General features: G+C 47.0%; 1 long non-coding RNA gene across 1 annotated transcript; it reads right to left on the bottom strand.

Annotated features, from left to right (window-relative positions):
* Positions 1–16,874: 16,874 nt before the first annotated feature.
* Positions 16,875–20,891, bottom strand: LOC142820524 (uncharacterized). The gene is made up of 3 exons (XR_012897747.1): positions 20,694–20,891; positions 18,182–18,244; positions 16,875–17,158 (listed from the first exon to the last, which is right to left on the bottom strand). It is a non-coding gene; the product is annotated as an uncharacterized LOC142820524 (long non-coding RNA).
* Positions 20,892–21,571: the final 680 nt, after the last annotated feature.

Genomic DNA, 21,571 nt, shown 5'->3' with positions numbered 1-21,571 from the left:
TGTAGATGTTCGCATACTTATTTTGAAATATAGCCGTTATTCTAAAATACCTTTGCTGTGTAGACACACCCTAAGTGACCCAACTGTCTGTCTTAGGGTATGTCCACACTGGAGCTAGAGAAATCATTTCCAACTCAGGTAGTCATATCCACACTAGCTCTGATTGTGCTAGAGTAAGTAAAATAACATTGTAGTCACAGTGGTGCAAGCAGTGGGACAGGCTACCTGACTCCATTACAATACATCTGAAATAACATCATGGTTACTTGTGTAACCATGACTGGGCTGTTATTTTAGTGCTCTAGCTTGATCAGCATTAGAATCGATATTCCTACCCAACCGAGAGGATGCACCTTTCAGACCCAGCGTAGACATGCTCTCAGGTATTAATGTAACATCCATGAATATAGCAGCTCAGCATTGTAAAACCTGTGATTAGATGGACATGAGTGAACAGTGTGCAGCATTAGCAATCAATAAATCACTTGATTGTGTCTTTCCTACAAGCACAAAAAACAACGGTATTTTAAATGAACAGATGTGCAATCACCTAAGCCCCATGAAGAATCTGAATCTTCAGACAGCTACTGTATTTAACTTTATAATCCACTATTGTTAAAGACAGAATAAAATGTTTATCTGTGCTGCTGTACCATATTAAAGCAGTCTTCATACAAAACCCTCAACATTTTATGGGCTAGCAGGCCCCAGAAGCATCTAAGATTATAACTCTTTGGTCTCTGCAACACAATTCCAACACACATGGCTTCCAGAAAAACAAGAATGCTTTGTACCATTTGATTTACTGTTCAGGGCTACTTCTCTATTGCTATTTATAAGAAATGCACAGGTAAAATAAAGCTACTGTATATGCAGTGTTACAAGCTCCAGATCCTGTAAACAAATTTTATGCCCTCAAAAATATATTGAGCGTAAGGTATATTATGCATTTTAATTCATAAGGAAATCAACTAAACTGGATATCTCTATATCTCTTGATTGCTAAGAGAGCTATTCCCATAAAAAGTCTTTTAAAAATACTTCAAGCCCCACTTATTAATCAGTATCACATCACATCCACAGCAATCTGACTTTTAAAAAGTACAGATGCACAGTTACATACATACTTGGCAGTTCATTCACAACTCAAATTAACTCAACTCTTGCAAGAACATAGCTGCTTGTTAACTACTTCACATCAATGCTTATGCATAATGTAATGACCTTCAGATTCCTGACCACAGCTTTGGAAAAGCTAAAGAAGAAGTCAGTCCCAGGTATTACATGAAGGGCACTGCTCATTAGGACAGGACGGGGGGAAGTTAGTGACTGCAGCATTGATACTCATGTAGTGCATATATATGATGATCAATGAAACTTTGAATTCCTCTCTCTTAAGGAAAGAGCTCCTGGCATCCTGTAACATAGATTGAAAGCAGAGAAAGTGAAAACCACATAGAGAATTTACCTACATGTTGTGTATTCCACCCAAACTGGAAGTGGCTAGTAGAATAAGGCTTGTCTTCATGCACAGTGCTGCAGCAATGCTGCTGTAGTAAGCACTTTAGTGAAGATACTTCTGTGCCAACAGGAGAGCTTTTCCCCATTGGCATAGTTAATCCATGTCCCTAAGAAGAGGCAGCTATGTTAGCAGGAGAAGCTCTTCCAATGACATAGCACTGACTACAAGGGTGGTGGGGGTAGACCAGCATAATTAGGTTGCTCAGGGTGTGGCTCTCACACCTGAGCAAAGTGGTTGTACCAGTATAACCTGTGTGTGAAGAGTTTCAGGGGTTCTCAGAATCCTACATTCACCTGAGTGCTGGTTATCTCATCTCTAAAACTGAGCCTTAAAAGTTTCCTTCTCCATGTATTGACTGGCCTGTAGACATAGGGGGTGTGTCTAGACTACATGCCTCCTTCGACGGAGGCATGTAGATTAGCCAGATCGGAAGAGGGAAATGAAGCCGCGATTAAAATAATCGCGGCTTCATTTAAATTTAAATGGCTGCCCCGATCTGCCGATCAGCTGTTTGTCGGCAGATCGGGGGAGTCTGGACGCGATGCCCCAACAAAGAAGCCTTTCTTCATCGACACAGGTAAACCTGGTTTCACGAGGCTTACCTGTGTCGATGAAGAAAGGCTTCTTTGTCGGGGCATCGCGTCCAGACTCCCCCGATCTGCCGAAAAACAGCTGATCGGCAGATCGGGGCAGCCATTTAAATTTAAATGAAGCCGCGATTATTTTAATCGCGGCTTCATTTCCCTCTTCCGATCTGGCTAATCTACATGCCTCCGTCGAAGGAGGCATGTAGTCTAGACACACCCAGGGTGAGGTTTTACAGCAGTAGGCAAAGCTATAATAGCCTCACCATCCTGAAGACAATACAAAAGGCTATCTAAGCTTTTCGTGCCTATTATTTATGCCCTTCTTCCAATTTGAGTTGCCCAGCATCTGTATAAGCACATTTCAAGGAGTTAAACTGAAAAAAAAATCCCCACAAAATAATTATATTAATTCCCCTACTGCTACTTAGCAGCAATAATATAATGACTTTTTTTGTTAACAAGGAAACAGAAGTTACTTAAATGTCCAATTTATTCAGTCAGCTATTTTCAAATCATAAATATGTATTTGCTTTGAATTACAGAGTACAAATGATACTTAGGAAAATGGTGCACCATATGGAAATGTGATTAGCATATCAGAACAGTGCATCATGCCAGAGAGTTTTTTATAATGACTGCTGTAGCCAGGTGCTTGCAGTAAAAATTAATATCTAATAAGTCTCTTCCATTAATCCTCATGGTTCAAGAGAGGAGAATATCCCACATAGTGTTTCCCATATGTATGTCGGGTAAAATTGCCAACACAAAAGGTATTATAATTGAAAAAAAATCCCCTAACTTGATGCTAATATTTTTTAGAGCACCCAGAAATACATTGGGCAACTGGAAGAAAATAATGGGACCAACAGAACACCTGCTCAGAAGAGTTCTGCATGGGAATTACCACACAAGCAGTCAGGGGCATGGACTAAAAGACTGTGGGGAAAAGGCAGGGGAAGGATGGACAAAGGCTGTGTCCATCCTTTGGGACTGGTTGGGATTGGTCCTGCCTTGGGCAGGGGGCTGGACTTAATGACCTCCTGAGGTCTCTTCCAGCTGTATGATTCTGTGTATGATGGGGTGTACATACCCCACACGGAGCAACACAGGGTTAAGAACTACCTTGGTTTCAGTCAGCCCTGCCTTGCCATACCTGGAGCCAATGCACCAATTGGAAGAGGAGCTAAAAGTCAGAAGGGCAGCTCACTCCTGGGAACATCAGCGAGGGAGGCAGACATGATGCCAGGAGCTTCAGGGAGATGAGCTGAGGAACAGCAGAATCTCTCCCAAAACAACGGACCAAAGATCCCGCGGAGTGGGGGGCTGTCTGTAAGTGAGGACTGGCCTACCTCCCAAGGTTGGCCTACTCCCCAACTGGAAGTAAATACACAGCAGCAATTACACACCACATCACAGAAACATTCATCCAGGAATTAACCCATTAGTACCATTAGTCTTCTCTTCAGAATACATAGCCTGAACTCTCTCTTGCCAGCACATGTGTTTAAAGGTGTTGCATCCCTCATGGGTATGCTTGGTTGTCTAACATGATGACACTCATTTTGATGTTTCTCAAGGCCCTCCCCACAATGAGCCATCCATGTTCTATTTGATGTCTATGGGGCACGTTAGAGCACTGATGAATTGAGTGCCTGGCCCCATCTCCCATTAATGTCAATGGAAAGGTTTTCAGTGAGGTAAGTGAGAATTTGATCAGGTCCCATGGTGTGTGGCTGACCCAGGAATCTGTGAGGCAGGAAGCAAGGGGGAAGGAGATACACAGGAAGCAACATGTGATTTGCGGTGAGGCATTGTAACAGTCAATTGAGATACTTTGCTTTGCAATGTTTCACTCACTCACAGTTCCCTAGAGCCCTGATGAGACCACACCAAGATGCAAACATTGCAAGACAATGTCACAAGATGCTTCACAATTTTTTAAAGTAAAAAACCCAAACACACCATATATTAATGAAATAGTCCTCTGGCACAGAGTTACACCCAGTGTTCAATATGGTTCAGCCCCACAGTTTTGTTTCACATCCATTCAATATGTTGCAATTATTATTTTAAATGTAAATCATGCTAGAGTCAACCTCTCCTTTCTTGTTTTACAGTCTTACACAATGGACTGTATTTTTGCCTCCCTCAGAGACAATTTAACCAGCTCCCCTGCGTGATCCTGACTACTTGCCGTAGGTCACCTTGTATTCTAATAAGCCATTGTGCTAAGCCTTTCAGCATGACACACATTCTTAAAGCCTGCAATTATCCAGGCTGCACTGAATTACACCTTTTTTGGAGCAACAGTATTCTCCCTATAATGAGGGGCCACCTTGTGGGTCTGAATCAAAGGGAATATCCTTGTGGGTGGCAAAGAATTGAACTCCCATCGATCTCCTAAGTGACTGAAGAAAAGTGGAAGCTATTACTGATGACACAAGGCTCTACAAGTCAACTCTCTGCTCCAGACATAACCCCAGAGGAAAGCTTCAATTTATCTTAAAGATGAAGGGGGGAAGGTGTCACTTCTAAGGTTCAGGATGAATCATCTTTAATTTTACTTCCAGCACACCTTCCATTCGCAACACTGCTTTTTCCTTCTCCTTAGCATAGAGATTACTTTTATGAATGGATGGGTGGGAGTGGAGAGGGCGAGAAGGGGGTGTATTATTACTTACATAGCCAGTAACTGTTGTTTTTTATTCCTAGTCAAAAGGACTAATAAATCAGCTCCAGTAGACAGCTGGCTCAAGTTTACTGCTCTTGAGGCAGGAATGTCTTGGATCACAGGCTTCATTTGAGAGTAAACAAGAATAGGAAGTAAAAATGCAACCAAGTACTAGGATAAAAAATCCTGCTATTATGGATAACAAGGAAGCAAAATACTTGTCCCCACCCCAACACCAGATTGCTGGACAATTCTGGTGTTAGGAGGGTATACATTTCAATTGCACTCAATTGCAACACAACCTCTGTTTGCAAATCCCCTGGAAATATAATGAGCAGTGAGGAGGAGGCACAGACTTATGTACCAGCCAACTCGCGGAGTTATTCTAAGAAGAGAGGGGGGCTCCATCATGACTGGATGTACTATATTTGTCTGATACTCTCCCCTGCTGTCCTAGCTCCACTCTCCTCCATTGCTCATAAGGCTGTCAGGCAGTTTTTGCTACAGGCAGTGCTGCTGCAGTGGTTGTAGTTGAGAGATTGAGTTTACAGAGTGGATACACTGTTGCAAAGGTCAGCTTGACAGCAATATGAACATGAGTGTCTGCTCAGGGTCGAAAGGGCTGCAAAGAACTGTCAATTCTCTTTTTCTATGTTCATGTCCGAATGACAGCAAAACAGACAATGTCTGGATACAATCTCATGGGATTCAGCTATTAACAGAACAACAAGGGACATACTATCACTTATGTACACTGTAGCTAGTGCCCTCAACTAATGTTAGGCCCCGTTGTGCTAGGCACTGTACAGACACCATTACAAAGATGATACCTACCTTTTACCCCGCTGAGCTCTAATATCCAAGTATAAGATGAGATGGCAGATGACTGCAGCAAATAGGCAGAGGTAGCACACTGAAGCAACACTGGTTGGCATGACAAGCAGCAGTCACTGAAATCCAGCTGCCTAATTACTGTCAGCATCTGTCCTGAGGAGCCTACAGTCTAAACAGGGAAGGCAGACAAAGAAGGAAGGGAAAAGGTTTGGGGAGGTAAAGTGATTTCCCCAGGGCCATTCAACAGGTCAGTGGCAGAGCTGTGTGTCTGTCATAGGGCATTATACTGTTGCCCATCACTGTAATAGCTAACTGCTTTCCACATAAGCTCAAGAGACCTCTTGCTCTTCTCCCTTTCTGGAGTAAGAAGTCAGCTTGGTACAGTATTCATTCTTGATTTTTTAAATTAGATTATCTTTCTGCACGTTAGACAGGGTGTCAGAGCTGGGAACAGAGCCCAAATCTCTCTATCCACTACCCTATTCACTAAGCCATTTCTTAGGATTGTAGTGAGAACTAATATGTGACTGTGTGAGACTAATGTCTCTAATGTATAAGAACACAATCCGTACAGATACTATGAAATGGAAAGGTTTGGCAATGCCATTATATCTGCATGGAAGGAATAAGAATGCATTCCATGCAGATATTGTTCTCAATGAAAGAATAAGATTGTATTCCAGATTCAAGCAGCTAAAGTATTGTTTGGGATGTGCATCAAATAAGGGCATTTGTAATGGGATTGAGAGAAGTGGGTTAGGGAGCTGTTACTATAGAGAACTGCCTAGCTCTGTGATAGGAATCACATTTTGCTGAACTGCTGGAGCTGTCCGTGGTACTTAGACTGGTGCAGACTGAATAGCTACCCCTACAGAATATTGGAAATAGACTGGAAGAGAGACCTTGATATTGTCACTGTGTCTGAAAATATAAATGAGCAGTCTGGATAGATTATCTTATTGCCAAGAAACAGCGTTCCTCGAGGCATTAACTACAGGCAGTCCCCGGGTTACGTACAAGATAGGGACTGTAGGTTTGTTCTTAAGTTGAATTTGTATGTAAGTCGGAACTGGTACATATTGTAGGCGAAACTCTAGCCAAACATTTCTCCAGAGCTCAGTTTTATTCTCCCATACCTCACTCTCCTCAGTCCTTTATTCTCAAGCTGAGGTGTCTGCTGAAAAAAGCCGCTCCGCGTCTCCCTGGTCTGCTAGGGGGGGGGGCGCTAGCTTCGCGTCTCCCTGGTCTGCTGGGGGGAAGCAGCTAGTGCGGGGTTGCCTCACCCCATTTGTAAGTAGGGATCTGATGTAAGTCGGATCCATGTAACCCGGGGACTGCCTGTACTCTCGTCAGAGCCATTCACCTGCTTTTACAGCTGGAGGTTTTTCTGAATATTTGTAGATAATTAACAAATTGGTTAAATTTTCAGCTGTATGTTCCATTCCTTATTAGCTTTTTCCAAGTTTAATCACTGGAATTGTGTTTAACTGGTTTGTGCTTACTTTCTGCTGCATGAAAATGTGTTGAAGATGAGTCCTCAACTCTATACCCTCTTGCTTTCATGGACAAGCACAGAGTCACTTATTTAGAGGGAAAGAGAGACTGGGCCACATTTCATCCCTGTTCAGCTAAAATAAGCACAGGGGAGTTATGTTGTGAATACATTTAGCTCTGAGTCCCTGTGTACATATTTGGGTCTGTAGCATGGGTGCGAGTAGGTACATGTCCCTGGGACTGTGAAGAAGTAAGTACATAAGCCTTGCGATGGCTGGGTGGCAGTGTATGTACATACTTTCCTTATGTAAGCATGTGGGTGAGCATGTAGATGCATTTGCATGTGTAAATGTTAGTAGGTGTAAGTAGGCATATTCCAACATCCTTTGTGTGTTTATGTGCACGCATACATGTGTGTACTTGAGAATACCTGTGATGGAATAGCGAGAAAAGTTTAAACTCCTCAAGGATGGAAGAAGGTTAGATAAAAGTCAAGAGGTTGATTCTATCAGGACCTTGTGGGATTTTCCAGTCTGGCAGATCCATTACTTTTAGAAATGCTAACTGATTGTGTCTGAAGGGGGGAGAGAGGGACTGATTTAGATCATGGCCATTACCTGTCAGCAAATATCATCACATGCAACTTCAGGGAATGAAATGAGCCCATCTGACATTACTGGTAGTTTTCAAATTTGACTTTTCCTTTTTGTCATTTTCTGTGATGCCTCATTTTTACACTAAAAAAAGGATTGAAATTTTAACACCAGGTGTCTCTTCTTATTAAAATGTCCCAGGTTGCCCTTGCTTTCTTATTCCTCCAGGAGTTTGCCAGAATGAAAATCAACAGCAATTCATGGAATAGATACCCACACACTGGGCATAAAAGATACAGACTTTTAACTTCACAGATGGTCACAGATCTGCCTATCTCCTGTTAACACAGACAGGTTGCAGAAGCTTTTATCTACTTCCTTCCTTCCCCTATATATATATATGTCTAAAGGAAGTGGTAAAGCTTTTCCTTAGGCTTGGGGGTTCAGTATTCCAACTCAGCTCCCCATTTCCTTCCTCTCGAAAATCGATTTTAATCAATAGCCTAAATCACAAGGGCCTGAGAGATAATGAAAAGACCTTACAAAAGTAACATCTTATATATCCCTTTCATCTCTTTCTGGTGCAAAATATCTGTTTTCAAGTCACACAGACAATGTTTAAGGTAATCACATTAATTGGACTGTGTCTCAGATGGCCATGGAGTATTTTAATAAGCAGGAGAGATGACAAGTTAATGAAAATTGTGTTTTCCTTTTCAAAGTCCTGTCTGGTCTCTTGATCTCTGGGACGGTAACTTTTCTCATGTCTGACTGGGAAGTGTCTGATGAGTGATTTAAATTTGTGTACAATTACAATGTGTTGATCCTCCTTGAAAGCACAATTGTAATACCAATCTGAAAGAAATGGCATGGAACAGGTTGCAAGTCTTTTCTGTTAAGACTTGCTTGCAGATAAATTGATTAGTTTCTAAATCAAAAATCCATTCCAAAGCACTTTTGATTCAACCCAAGATCTGGAAATCAGGCTAGGTTACTTTTGCCTCTGAAATCTTCACCAATTATAATGATTCTGCTATTGGAACATAGTTGGTGATTCTGTGTAAAATGCAGAAGACTCATCGGTGCTGAAGTAGACATTGGCTGAATTTGTGTCAACGAATGAATGTCAACGTCCTTTAGTAGCTTCTCCACTTAAGAGGATCTCAGAGTGATGGGTAGTGCCTATCTTGCTCTTACAATGGGGTTTGTCCACCTTGTTCTATCTACTACATGCACACAGATCCAGCAGCAACCTTTAATTAGGTTGATGCAGCTCTACAACCTGTTTCCCATTGATCTGAGCTGTTCCTTCTCACTGCCACTAGTGCAGTCTGCTTTGTCAGGGAGACTCTAGGGAAATACTGATATTCTCATGCATGCACCAACCCTACTTCGTGGTATGGTATCACATGTGGCAGGTGCAGGCAAGATGGTCTCTGCCCACCCTTTTTGAAGTCTGATGCAACATAATCATGGTCCAATGCTATCAGCTAACTTGGAACTCCTTTGCCCACCTCCTCCCAGATGTCACCAGCCAGTAGAGGTTGGTCTAGTGATTGGAAAAGGACTCTTGGGCTTTATTCCTGTGGCTTATACTGATTTTGAATAATTTGGGAGAAGACACTCAGCCTTTTGGTGGCTCAGCTTCCTCATTGTGCAATACTCATCTTTACAGAGCACTTTGAACACCGCCAATAAAAAGCACTATGCAAGTATCTACAATGTCCATAAACGCCTAGGAGCTATGTTACTTTCCATCACACCACGTCCCTTGAAATCTTCACAGTGGCAAAAGGGATAGGATTCAGATTCTCCTACCTACTCCAGAACTGCATTACTCTGCCACGTGGAGCAACAGGAAGGTTTCCATTAGCTGTAAATCATGTAGCACCTATGAAACAGTCGAACACTTTTGAATCCATCTGTGACCACGGCGGGGTGCGATCACCCTCTCCTGCCCCAGGAGAGGGGTTCGGTGAACCTCGTTGCTGGCCTCCGGCCCATTGGTCCCAGAGTCTAGTCTGGTTTAGCGTCTTTGGGTGCGTTCACCCTGCTTGGCCGAGTCTGGGGGATCTGCGAGCCCAGGGGTCGCCTGTCCCTTTGGGTGGCGCTTTTCCCCATGGTCTCCGCTGGAGGCTCTGGCTCGTTGGCGCTGGAGCGACCCACAGCTCCCGACAACGGCGGGAGGGGAGGGGGACCCAGGCCCACCCTCTCCACCGGGTCCCAGCCCAGGGCCCTAAGCACAGGGGTCTGCTAGCTCCCTGTGCGGCGGATGTGGGATTCCTTCCCGAAACGCGTCCACCCACAGACGCCAAAAGGGCCCCGCCCTGGGCTGCTTCGTCCCTGCCGCGAACCCCGTTGGCCTCCCTGTGAGGTCCCCGTAGCCTACCGTGGCTCGGTCGCTCGGCACTGGAGAAGTCCGTCCTCCGCCGTAAGGTCCAGGTCTGTTGATAACCTGCAGTTGCGGGCGTCTTCGATCCCCCGCCTCTGGGGGTCCTCGTCGGGGCTCTGGGCTTCCTGGGGTGGCGTCTCCCCGCGCCCAGCCCCAAACCCTTCGGGAGCCGGCCTCCAAAGTCGCGCCCCCTCTGCCTTGCCGGCGGGCCCTTTTTAAATGGCCCGCCGGAGGTGACATGCTACCAGCGCGCCGCCCCCCTGGTGTCGGCACGCGCTCTCCCACTGCATCCTGCCCCGCCCCTGGCCGACATGCGCCGTGCAGCGGGCTAGCCGCGGCTTGGCTTTGCAGCTGTGGAGGGAGTCTCCGCGGCCGACATCTACCGCGCGCTGGTTCTCCCCAGCCGGTCACTGCGGCAGAGGACCCCGTCTCTTCCTGCCTCCCTTTGGGCTCCTCAGTGCGGGCCGCTCTCAGCCCGTCACACCATCCATTTGAGAACAGTAGTGTGCATGCACACTAGCTAGTCAATCAAGTTGAAACATTACTGTTATACACATGCTCCCCACAGAGAAACAAATATGCACATAAGAGAAAGTAAACTAGGCCCTGCAGTCACTAATATTTATTGCTGAGTCTGCAACAGGCCAGTAGCTTGTGCGATGTACAAGATTAATATCAACTAAAATGCCCTGCAATCCTGATGAATCAATAAAAGCTCTGACACATACGTATGCACCGAATTAAACAGAGCTGACAGGTGGATTGTAAGCACACAGTGTTTAACGATTGGATAGGTGTTCTCTTTTTTCCCCCTCTCTGTTTCTAATGAGAATACTCCCTTTTGTGTTTGCCTGAGCGTGCTGTAGACCTATAATCCTGCACTGTCAACCAGCAAACGCCTATGTAAACTGCAGAACCAACTGCTCTGAGATGGCAATTTGAGAGGCACGTAGTCCAGTAATTAGCACAAGTGTAGTGATTTCTACCTTTGGGCTGCCTGCGAGATCTCAGGTTTAGGACTTTCAGCCCCAAAAGCAAAGGATTCTGTCACTTAAGCTAAGAGGGTCCTACTAAATTAGCTTGTCCTCATGCAACTCTCCCCTATTTGAGTACATCTTTCCCCCAGATCAGTGATATTAGGGTCCATGGCCGGAGAGACTCCCCCTGACCAGTGTTCCCTCTAAGCTGCACGGCAGCACAGATTCACAGGACATTGATCAGCCCCACCCAGTCAGCGAGCTCCTTGCTTGGAGCCTGAGCCCGACTGGGCAGGGCTGATTAACCACCTGTGAAGCTGGGCTGCCTCGCAGCTTAGAGGGAACTCTGCTCCCGACCCATTTGCTTCTTCTTGCTGTTTTGTTTTCCTCACCAACAAAATGATTTAGTGACATGAAACAGGGGACAAAACTGGTTTTCTGTTCTGAACGTTTCCACTATTTGATCTGAGGAAGTGGGTCTGGCCCACGAAAGCTCATCATCTAATAAACCATCTTGTTAGTCTTTAAAGTGCTACATTGTCCTGCATTTTGCTTCAACTACCCCAGACTAACACGGCTACATTTCTATCACTCCCCTGGCAGAGTCCTGCTCATGTTCTTCACATGGGAGTAGGAAAATTATTTTCATGCACAGTTGCATGAATGTTTTGCTGCTCTTCCATTACTAATCGTCCTTTTTATTTTAACTAAGGCAGTAGGCAAGCAGTGTGCTTCAGCTGTATGCCCAGAGCCACTGCGTCCCTTATCATAGCTAAACTGTCAATCTGAACAGCCCTGGCTAGTGGTTTTGCCATGGAGATGGACAGAGCTAGGCCAGCACGACACACCTCTGCGAATCTTTGCTTAAATTTGATTTTGATGTATTTGTTTCACATCTCATGCTCTCTTTCCATGCATATCATACTGAACACCTCTTCTGGGAAGAACATCCATGGAAACAGAATTCTGAGTGAGTAATGGATAACATTAATGGAAAGTGAACTTTGAATGTGCAATTACCTAAACATTACAGTGATTTAAGTAAGGAATGGATGGATGCCATATAATCAAAGTGGCCAAAAACCGAGACAATTCATATTTTAGATTAGAAGACAGAGACCACTAATTTTTCACTGACGTTATTCAGTGAATAATTCTAAAAAACCCAAATTGGTCGGGAGCTACTCAGAGAAGTGGTCGTCTCATGTTTGTACAGCTCACAGCACAGTATGACTCAATTTCTAACTAAATATTACAATACAAATAAATAATGGGAGAAAAATGTAGTTTGCTCATTTAATAGTCAGCAAGGTGTCATTTGACAAGTTATTCATGATTAGAAGATTTACCCAGCACTGCTCAGATCCTTAATTCAAATTAATGTTTAGTTTTTGGAAAATGAAATGAAGAATGTCCATGCTTCATTTAAAATAAATAAAAACATACAGAGATATACCTGTCTCATAGGACTTGAAGGGACATTGAGTGGACTAAGTACCACCCCTAAGGGATTTGCCCCAGATCCCTAAATGTCCCCCTCAAGAACTGAACTCATAACCCTGCAGTCAGCATGCCAATGCTCAAACCACTGAGCTATCCCTTCTCCCATGATTGAAGGTGTGGCTTGGGATGAAGGGTTCAGAATGCAGGATGCCCTGTTGACAAAGAACTGCCCAGCCCCCTCTCACTTTAAAAAATAAACTTTCATCCGTCATCTCACCCCCTCATGCTGAGGATGTTCTTCTCAGACACAGAACAAGCTATTATTATACTGAGGCCAGGTGAGAAGCATCTCTCCATGGTGGCTGCAACTCTAGCAGCCACAGCTGGGGGAGAGGTGCATGTACCCTGGCTGGGCCAGGTCCAGATTAGTCCTGCTCTTGTGCTACCAAGCCAGAGTGAGGAATACAGCAAACTGTGCACTTTCCCATTGCTCCCTGATGGAGAGGAATGGTCAGCAATGTTCCTGTACAAATGGGGGTGGAGAAGCTTCACCCCTCCCACACTTCCTAAGGGATGAGAGGCTTGGGGTTGGAGCAGTCCTGGATGAAGGGGTGCACTGCTAGACAGCCCTTTTCGCCTACCTGCTGATTGTCTCTTTTCTGTATGGTTTTATGAGAGGTAATCCCATTCCAGGCACATCCCATTTTCCTGGCACAACCACCCCCTAACACTGCTTTAAGTTGTGATAACAGGAAGCTGTGTATTGAATTTGGTGCTCCTAGCTCTTAGGAGAAGTTCTTGAACAGACAGACAAATTCTCTCAAATATACAGTAGATAACTTATTTCCTCATCTCTAGTGACAATGTGACTTGGGGATTCTGAAGAGGTCGATGCAAAATCCTTGCCATCAATAGCCATCCACCTTCTACCATTTGAATTGTTGTCTCGTGCATTGTATTTTATATTATAAACATCTCAGGGCACAGACTGATATTTTACATGAATTGCAAAATATTGTCTGCACTCATGGCATTTTCTAAAACCACAAAAATTCTTTTAGTTCAGACCTGTTATATTTAGGCTCATTAATTGTCATCATATATATAGTAGCCCAGTGTCTGTGCATCTGTAACGCTGATGTACTCGGCCACGCCCCCGGCCGTTTATGTCAGCGCCCCGCCCCCCCTTCCCCTTGCTCCATGGCGGCAAGCGGCCACAGGGCCCCCCGGAAACCCCCCCTGCCAGCCTTGCTTCCCTCCCCCCTTCCTCTGGCTCCCCCATCCTCCCCTCCAGCCCCACAGCCCCTGATCTCCCCCCACCAGCTCTGCTTTCCACCCCTCTTTTGGCCAGCTCCACCCCTTTCCCCTCCTTGTGTGGTGCGCTGTGGCGTGCTGCGCTGCTCCCAGCTGAGCGGCGCTCCCGCCGGAGCAAGCAGCGGCAAGCGCCCTTTGGGGTCCACGCTCCCCACTGAGCAGCGCACAAGTCAGCCGAGTGCCAAGGCGAGAGGGGAAGGGGAGCAGGGCAGTGACGTGCAGCTTGACAGCAGCTCCAGGCCATATCCCCTGGCCCTGAATGTCACCACCCCGCTCCCCTTCGCCTCCCACCGTGGCGCTCGGCTGACTTCTGCGCCGCTCAGCCAGGCCGCTCTGTGAGAGCAAGTAGCGCAAGCGACCATTTGGGCTCTGCGCTCCCTATGCAGCATGAGGAGCGCGGAGCCCAAACAGTAGTTTGGGCTCTGCGAGCCCCCGAGTGAGAGGCAGGAGGGGGAAGAGAAGAGAAAGAGAGAGACAGAGAGGCAGGAGGCGGAGGAGAGCTGAGGGGGTGGGGGAGGCAGTAGGAGGAGGAGAGAGAGAGATGGAGCGAGAGACCGGAGGCTCAGGAGAGAAGACCGACATGGAGGAGACCTGAAAATCCCATTTTATGACAGGCTAATTGGCTAGTCATATATATAGTAGCCCAGTGTCTGTAACGCTGAAATGCTGGTTGCTCCCTCTGGGCAGCGCTGTTGCCTGAAATGCTGGCTGTTCGCTCTGGGCGGCCCGTGCTGCATGAGGAGTGCGGGGCCCAAACGGCCACTTGCACCACTTGCTCCCTCGCGGCGGCCCGGCTGAGTGGCACAGAAGTCAGCCGAGCACCTTGGTGGGAGGGGAAGAGGGATGGTGCAGTGATATGCGGTATGACAGCGGCTCCAGGCCCCGCCCCCTAGCTGTGAACATCACCGCCCTGCCCCCCTTTGCCTCCCGCCATGATGCTTGGCTGACTTTTGCGCCGCTCAGCTGGGCCACGACGTGGGAGCAAGTGGCACAAGCGACCGTTTAGGCTCCACGCTCCCCGTGCATCACAGGGAGTGCGGAGCCCAAACGGCCATTTGGGCTCCACGGTCACCCGAGTCAGAGGCAGGAGGGGGAGGAGAAGAGAAAGAGAGAGACAGAGAGAGATGCAGGAGGCGGAGGAGAGCTGAGAGAGGGGGGAAGAGGTGGGGCATGGAGGAAAAGAGAAAGAGAGAGAGAGGCAGGAGGCGGAGGAGAGGTGAGAGAGAGGAGGAGGCGGGGGGAGGCAGTAGGAGGAAGAGAGACAGACAGACAGACACTGGAGGCTCAGGAGAGAAGACCAACGTGGAGGAGAGACCTGAAAATCCCATCTTATGATGGGCTAATTGGCTAGTCTTAATGATAAAAACCTATCTCCCATAAATATACATGTAGCCCAGGGTCTAAACTTACACCTATTCCTTTGTAACCTCCATATGTTTAATTCACTTACTCATAGTCTATTGATCCAGCCAACAATTCGAACACTGGAAAAGTATGAGCATTCAAATACTTTAAAGTATTAATTTGCCTCAGTGGTTCTGTGGCCCCTTTAGCCTGTTTTCTGCAAATACTTGTAGAAGCAAGTGATCAGGCATGTGAATTTTCAGACTTGCCATAAGTGTTTAGCAGTTTCTTAATGCCCCGTTTGAAAAACATTGAATTAGGGAATAGAAAAAAAATAGCAAGTGACAGAGATAACTTATTTAACCAGTCACTAATATTCAAAGCAACTGTCATGATCACAGTTTGAAAGCAATCTATAAGCTGAAATATGCATATATAGACCATTCAGATAAATAGACTTTAAGTCCATCTGATCACAGATTATTAGAAGACAAAGAGAAATTATTACATTCATTGAATAAATTGTTTTCTGCAAAAATCACAAAAACAAAACCCTTCCCAGTTTTCATCTATTTTTCCAAACCATAGGTCATCTCAGTTCTTTTAGTTTTCATTAACATTTGTATAATTTTAGAGAGAGCAATAAGGCAACCAAATTAAAATATTAGTAGCCTAATAAAATAGAATCTGTCCAGCTTGGAAAATATGGGGCAGGAAAAGGCAGTTAAAATATTTTCCCATATGTCCTCTCTCTGCTGCTAAGTAAACCCTGAATTAGTGTTCTTATTGCTTTCGCACTCATTGCTTTTCTCTTTTTAAGTGTGTTTAATCTGCTGTAAAATTGTTTTCATGGCTGCAGTGAATGTCGTAACTATTTTACAATGTGCATTATCTTCACTTTATAAAAGCTTTTGCCTTCTGTATGCAAATCATTGGTTTGCCTGCTGTCATTCAAGGTGCACCCCTCGTCTAGCTTTACTAAGAAATCGTCCCTGTCATTCACTGGCACAAATGTCACGTCCAGTAGAGGAGACAATAAATCACTTTGGATCCAGTACCACAAGACTGGGAACCATTCCTAAAATGAAAACTGAACTTGGCCTGAATCTTTGAAGCTCATGAAAGTTTTAGGTAACAGAATTCCAACCTGTAGCTACTGCTACACTCCCAAGTTGAACCAAAAAGAAAAAAACACATGACATAAGCACAAACGTCTCATCTTCTTGACACCCCCCTCCACCTGGGGCCCAGTTCCCACTCCAGAGGCCCAAAGCCTCTGATCCACCTCTTCCCTACCTCCTCCAAGCACACCCCATTCATCTTCCTTCCCCTCCCTCTCAGAGCTTGAGTACCACAAGTCAGCTGTTCATGGCACTCCAGAAGCATTGGGAGAGAGGGAGGCAGTTGTTACATGCAGGGTTGCCAGCACATTGGAAGTCAGGGGAGGGGAGCAAAGGGAGAAGCTTGGCACCAGTTGGTGCTCTGCATCCATTAATTTTTGCTCCAGCCCTGGAGCACCCAGGGAGTCAGCACCTCTGACACAGGATGCCCTGCGGGAGTTTCCATCTTGGCCCATTTCTGGAGATAAGGTCTCTAGAGAGTTCACAGGAAAGTTCACATTTGGGTGTTTACTTGAATCAAAGCTCTGAACCTTCCATTGTTAATATAAAACAAGTGACCTACCCCCTCCTCCCCAGGCCAAACACAACCCTCATTTATCTCAGCATCTCCCCAGTGACTAGTGAGTTTTCACATTTGTAAATGAAGACTGGTGTTCACCTCTCTTTTGCCTTGGATTCTAATGCGGAAGGTGTATTGAGGACAATGTAGAAATACTTCACATTTCATCCAAGGATCTCGAACAGTTACTTAACGGAGCCTATGCACAGTTAAAGAAGATCTTCTGGCAACCTCTCCATCACTCAAAGGTAAAAAGTTCTGTACTACAGGAGTGCAGCAAACAGATATTCTGTCAGGACCACACACACTGCAGGGAGAAAAAAGATTTCAGAATACATGTATTCCACAACCCTTTTGATCTGTGCTTTGTCCTTTCTCAGCACATGGCTTTATGGTCCCCTTGAGCTTTTCAAGAAAATAAACAGTTATTGTTCACTACACCTGCAGGAACTGAGATCTGGGCTTCAGGATGCCCAAGAAACTTATTACAAGGAGAGATATGCCACAAGGGTTTTGCAAGAGATTCCCCCCCAATTCAATACGGAATTGTCAACAGGAAGGTACTGACAGCTCTGGGTAGTGGGGACAGCTTCTGGAAAACCCAGGGCTCGATTCTCACCTGCCTGGCACCTCATTCTCACTCTTGCAAGTGGGTGTAAACTGCTCCTGATTTTAAAGTCACCCTCCCTTAGAGCAAGCAATGAGTTTATAAACCCCTCAGTCTGGGAACTGTAAAATTCTAGTAGCCCCGACAACAAATCACTGTATTGCTCTGAAAGCCACGGAGAGGGTGATGTTTTCACTGGAGCAGGTGATAAACCGAACCGACTTCTTCATAGTATCCATCCTCTTCCATGGTAAACCAATTGCAATGCAGTGACAAACCTAAATGCCTTAGGCCCTCAGAGGTATCACCGCTGACTGAGAGTGAACAGGACCTGGACCACCCACAGGAAAAAAATAGTGGGTGCACAGCATCCACCAGCAGTCCCATGGATCAGCGCCTCCTGCCCACTGGCAGCTGCCACAATCAGTACCGCTCCCTCCCAGCACCTCCGTGCAAGAGGCACTGAGGGGAGGGGAAAGAGCAGGGGTGGGAAGAGGCAGAGGAAAGGAGCAAGGTGGGGGCAAAAAGAGGTGAGCCAAGGGTAGGAAGAGGCAGGGCAGGGGTGGGGTTAGGGGAAACTGTGAAGTGGGGGCAGAGTTTGGGGTAGAGCACGGATCCAGCTCTCCAGGGGAAATCCCAGAGTTGGCACCTCTGCTCAGAGGCATGTCACAATGCTGACTGGTGGCCTTAATGCTGCATTTACCAGACGCTAATTAGACTTACCCAGTTAGCAAAGCTTCCCAGCACTGTGATTTGACTCCGCTGCGGCAATGTTCAGGATGTACCCTGAAAGATTCAAAACTGTCTTAAACCACAACTGTGTGATCCACAGGGAGCTCTGACAGCTGATAGAAAGGAACACACTCTGCAAGTCAAGTGTAACAGTATAATTAGGCAGGCTAAAAAAGAGTTTGAAGAGCAACTAGCAAAAGACAGAAAAGCTCACAGCAAATATTTTTAAAGCATATCGAAGTGGAAAGATTTCCGAACAATCAGTTTCTGATCTAAAAATTATTAATCATTTTAAATTGTTTTTATTATTGCTACTTATCACTTTGAAGGTTGACAGGCTCTTGTCCCAAGACCAGGCCCAGACAGGTTAACATTAACATTACTAGCCAATTAGCCCGTCATAAGACGGGATTTTCAGGTCTTCTCTCCTGAGCCTCCGGTCTCTCGCTCCGTCTCTCTCTCTCTCTCTCTCTCCTCCTCCTACTGTCTCTCCCCCCTCTCTCTCTCAGCTCTCCTCTGCCCCCTGCCTCTCTCTCTTTCTCTTCTCCTCCCCCTCCTGCCTCTTAATCGGGGGACCACGGAGCCAAAATGGTCATTTGGGCGCCGCACTTCCCGTGCTGCATGGGGGGCGTGGAGCCCAAATGGTCTCTTGCGCCGCGTGCTCCCACGCGGCGGCCTGGCTGAGCGTCACAGAAGTCAGTCGAGCACCATGGTGGGAGGAGAAGGGGGGCGGGGCAGTGACGTTCACAGCCAGGAGACGGGTCCTGGAGCCGCTGTCACACCGTACGTCATTGCCTCGCCCCCCTTCCCCTCCTGCCGCGGTGCTCGGCTGACTTCTGCGCCGCTCAGCCGGGCCTCCACGGGGGAGCAAGTCTCCGTTTGGGCTCCCCCATGGCGGCCCGGCTGAATGGTGCAGACGTCAGCCGAATGCCATAGTGGGAGGTGAAGGGGAGTGGGGCGGTGATGTAAACGTAAACATAAACGTAAACGTAAACTCCCACCGTGGCGCTAGGCTGACGTCTGCACCGCTCAGCCGGGCCACTGCGGAGGAGCAAGCGGCGCAAGCGACCGTTTGGGCCCCGCACTCTCCATGCGGCACGGGCTGGCCAGAGGGAACAGCCAGCATTTCAGGCAACAGCGCCCCCCAGAGGGAACAGCCAGCATTTCAGGCAACAGCGCCCCCCAGAGGGAACAGCCAGCATTTCAGCAACAGCGCCCCCCAGAGGGAACAGCCAGCATTTCAGGCAACAGTGCCCCCCAGAGGGAACAGCCAGCATTTCAGTGTTACAGACTCCCAGACACTGGGCTACTATATACATGACTAGTCAATTAGCCCATCATAAGACGGGATTTTCAGGTTTCTCCTCCACGTTCGTTTTCTCTCCTGAGCCTCCGGTCTCTCGCTCCATCTCTCTCTCTCTCCTCCTCCTACTGCCTCCCCTCTCTCTCTCAGCTCTCCTCCGCCTCCTGCCTCTCTCTCCATCTCTCTTTCTCTTCTCCTCCCCTTCCTGCCTCTCATTCGGGGGACCGCGGAGCCCAAACGGTCACTTGTGTCACTTGCTCCCATGCGGTGGCCCGACTGAGCGGTGCAGGTCAGCCAAGCACCACAGCGGGAAGTGAAGGTGGGCAGTGACATTCACGACCAGGGGGCGGGGCCTGGAGCCGCTGTCACACCACACGTCACCGCCCTGCCTCCCTTCATGTCCCGCCATCGCGCTCAGCTGACTTCTGCGCTGCTCAGCCGGGCCGCCGCGGGGGAGCAAGTGTCTGTTTGGGCCCTGCACTCTCCATGCAGCACGGGCCGCCCAGAGGGAACAGCCAGCATTTCAGCAACTGCACCGCCCAGAGGGAACAGCCAGCATTTCAGCAACTGCACCGCCCAGAGGGAACAGCCAGCATTTCAGCATTACGGACTCACAGACATTGGGCTACTATATACATGATTATATGGGAACCCTGATGTGAACAAGTGCAACACTGCAAAACAGGGAGTTTTTTGTACTTACAAATAAATAATATTATTAATATGTTTAACAAAGTCACATCCCCTCTAACTCAGTGTGGCGGGCCCCTCCCGCCTACCCTTTTAAGTCCAAGGCCCTCCAGCCTGAGTCTGAAGCACAGTCCACGACCAGCCCTTTTTGGCAAGGCCAAAGCCCTCTGGCCTGAGTCCACAATGCCGTTCAAAGCTGGCCCTTTAAGACAAGGACAAGGCCCTCCGGCCTGAGTCCACGACACAGTTTAGGGTTGTAGCGGGGATGCACCCTACTCCACCGGGTCCCAGCCCAGGGCCCTGTGAACGACCAGGTAGCGGGTCACTCCCTCGGCAAGGCAATCCGGCCAAAACGCGCTGAGGTTCCCGGGGCGGGAGAGGAGGCTCCCGCTCCTGCCCTGGGCCACTTCCTACCTGGTTCCCTGGGGTTCCTTCCCCTGTACTCGCCCTGCTCGCTCAGCAAGACAGACAGAAATACTACAAGAAGTATACTGGAACATCCATACTCACACCATCCCTTGCAGACAGCCTGAAATGTTAGCCATCATCTTCCTCCTCCTCATCACATTCCTCATCTCTACCAGGGGGGCGAATGATCTTCATCATTCTGGCCTTTCCCAAGGTCTACATCTCCCTCTCTGCCTGCCTCAGGATGCCACTTTCAGAATCTCTTATGCTGACATTACCGTAGCTAATGAATATTCAATAGGGATTTGCCCCCCCTTCCTTATTTGCATTTCTTCCCCATGCCAATGTTAAGGTATCATTCTTCTGGGGCTATGTCTACAATGCGCATTGTTGCGCAATAAGATATGCAAATGAGGTGCGGGAATGAATATCACCGCACCTCATTTGCATATCTAATGAGCCGCCATTTTGCGGCACGGTCTTTTGTGCAAGAAGGAGCTGTCTACACTTATTTTCAGGAAGAACGGCTCTGCGCAAGAGGGGGGTTTTTGTGCAAGGAGTAGACAGCTCCTTCTTGCGCAAAAACCCATGCCGCAAAATGGCAGCTCATTAGGTAGGCAAAATGAGGCTCAGCGATATTCATCCCACACCTCATTTGCATATCTTATTGCGCAACAATGTGTAGTGTAGACATAGCCCTGTAGTTTAGTGTATTTATTATTTTACCTTATCATCATACATGTCAATTCATTGCCATAGCACCTCTGCGGTGGGATATTTCATCCAAAACTTTCCAGAAGCAGGAGTTAGCTGATATTCTGTGATCGGCTGATGTCATTATGGATATAACTCCCCCTTAAATCTACTTCCATTTCCTCATAATTTACAGATTATCTATGCCAAAGGCTTCATGCTATCTCCTAAAGCCAGTGTCCTACAGGATACAAGGTCCTTGAATTAACTTTCACATGAGGCGAAAT

The sequence above is a fragment of the Pelodiscus sinensis genome, chromosome 26 (assembly GCF_049634645.1).
Source record: "Pelodiscus sinensis isolate JC-2024 chromosome 26, ASM4963464v1, whole genome shotgun sequence".
In the NCBI taxonomy this organism is placed as follows: domain Eukaryota; kingdom Metazoa; phylum Chordata; order Testudines; family Trionychidae; genus Pelodiscus; species Pelodiscus sinensis.
This window is presented reverse-complemented; position numbering and strand designations above follow the sequence as displayed.